The sequence below is a fragment of the Chrysochloris asiatica genome, unplaced genomic scaffold (assembly GCF_000296735.1).
Source record: "Chrysochloris asiatica unplaced genomic scaffold, ChrAsi1.0 scaffold00393, whole genome shotgun sequence".
Classification (NCBI taxonomy): Eukaryota; Metazoa; Chordata; class Mammalia; order Afrosoricida; family Chrysochloridae; genus Chrysochloris; species Chrysochloris asiatica.
The window spans coordinates 1,609,953-1,612,168 of record NW_006408911.1 but is presented as its reverse complement, the minus strand read 5'-3'; positions in this window follow the sequence as shown (position 1 = coordinate 1,612,168).

Below are 2,216 nucleotides of genomic sequence, written 5' to 3'. Positions count from 1 at the left end.
CAAAGATGTCAGTTTGAGGGCTAAGGTGCACCTGATCAAGCCATGGTATTTTCAGTAATCTCATATGCATGTGAAAGTTGGACAGTGAATAAGGAAGACCGTAGAAGAACTGATGCATTTGAGTTATGGTGTTGGAGGAAAATATTAGAAGTACCAGGGACTGCCAAAAGAACAAACAAATCTGTGTTGAAAGAAGTACAGTCAGAATGTTCTTTGGAAGCCAGGATGGTCAGACTTCGTCTCTTATACTTTGGACTTATTATCAGGGTGGACCAGTCCCTAGAGAAGGACATCATGTTTGATAAAGTGGAGGGTTGGAGAAAAAGAGGAAAATTCTCAATGAGATGGATTAGCACAGTGGTGGCAGCAATGGGTAGTGGCAACAATTGTAAGGTTGGTGTGGGACCGAGCAGTATTTCATTCTGTTATGCATAGGGTCACGATGAGTTGGTGCTGACTCAGTGGAACCTAACAACAACAACAATTCCATTAGGGTGCCATGTTCCTTATTTATATTATTAGCAAACTATCCAATACCCTTGGTGGGTTACAAGCACCACACATTTGGATAATCGTATCCAGTCATTTGGTAGTATTTCAAAGACTATAGCTAGAAGGGCATACAAAAACTGACACCAACCATCCCTCCTCTAGCACTTTTTATTCATGCTGGGTTTGGTAGTTCATTGCAATGGCCACACAGAATTCAGACATTTTATTCATAGTTATGGCGTTTATTAAGGAAGTTAACAGGTTCCAAGTCAGGGTTAGAAGTATTCAAGGACAGGTCTTACTGTCAGAACATCCTCTCTTTCACCCATGCCTTGGATCCTTGATCTGGCCTCTGGCCTCTGCCCTCTGCCCTGCTTGAGAAATGTTACAAAGCTCTTTTAGGGCTACTGATAAATTCTCAAAGGGCATTCCATTCCACCATAAGCCTCAGCACAAAAACACTCAGCTCATGCTCTGTGAATTGGTAAACTTTGGTATTAAGTGCCTGGAGGTATTCCACTTTGCAAGAAAGTCTCTTGCCCAAAGTCGCTCAAGTTTACTTACTCTGTGAACTGGGAAGTCCACCATTCAGTCTCATGCTCTGGTTCTTAGTTCTGCTGCTCCTGGTCCTCTGACACTCTTCCAATGTCAGAGCTTTTTGTCCCTGGGTCAATGATGTTCAATGATGTCTCAGGATCAAAGGAAGTGCTCCACTCCTGGCTCTTCTTTGGTGATAGTGAGATCCCTCCTCCTACTTCTGAGATGGTTCATTTTAAACCCAAGTTTTTACAATCATAATTAACTATTAACAATCAAAACTGAGTCATATCATCCTATCAACACATACTCCCACCTTTTCCTACTCAGACCCAGCAGAGAAAAATTGTTTGATTGAGTTACGAGGACTGTAGGTAGAAAAGTCATATGAAGTATGACTACATACTTCACTACACTACACTACAGACCCCATCAAGTAATTCATTGCACTGCATATAAGAAATGGCTTCAAGAAATCATGGAAAACTTCCATTATCTTTTAAACCCAGTTTTCCATGAATTTTTAAAAGCCCCCTTGCATGTGTGTATATACATACATAGACACATACACACACATATATGTTGTTGTTAAGTGCCACAGAGTCGGTTCTGACTCAGAGTGATCCTGTATAGTGTTTCCAAGACTGTAAACCTTTACTAGAGGAGATAGATTCATCTTTCTCCCACAAAGTGGACTGTGGGTTTGAACTATCAAACTTCTGGTTAACAGTACAGTGCTTATATTACAGCACCACAATAGGGCTCCACACTTATATATGTATAAGAGTGTTGGTGGTGTTCTAGGATAAACACTGGACTGCTAACCACAGGGTTGGCAGTTCAAACCCACCAACCACTCCACAGAAACCCGGTACAGGGTCACTATGAGTTGGAATCAACTCCACAGCACTTAACAACAGTATGTATATGTGTATATATGCATGAGTATGTTGTCTTTGTTGCTGTGTGCCATCAAGTTGGTTCTGGCTCATTGTGACTTGGTATAGCGTTTCTGAGGCTGTAAGTCTCTGTGGAAGCAAACTACTTCATCTTCCTCCTGAGAAGTGGCTGGTGTATTCGAACTGCTAACCCTGAAGTTAATAACCCAACACATAACACTCTATGCCACTAGGCCTCTCATGTATATATACACATATGTGTATGTGTACATAATTCATACACACACA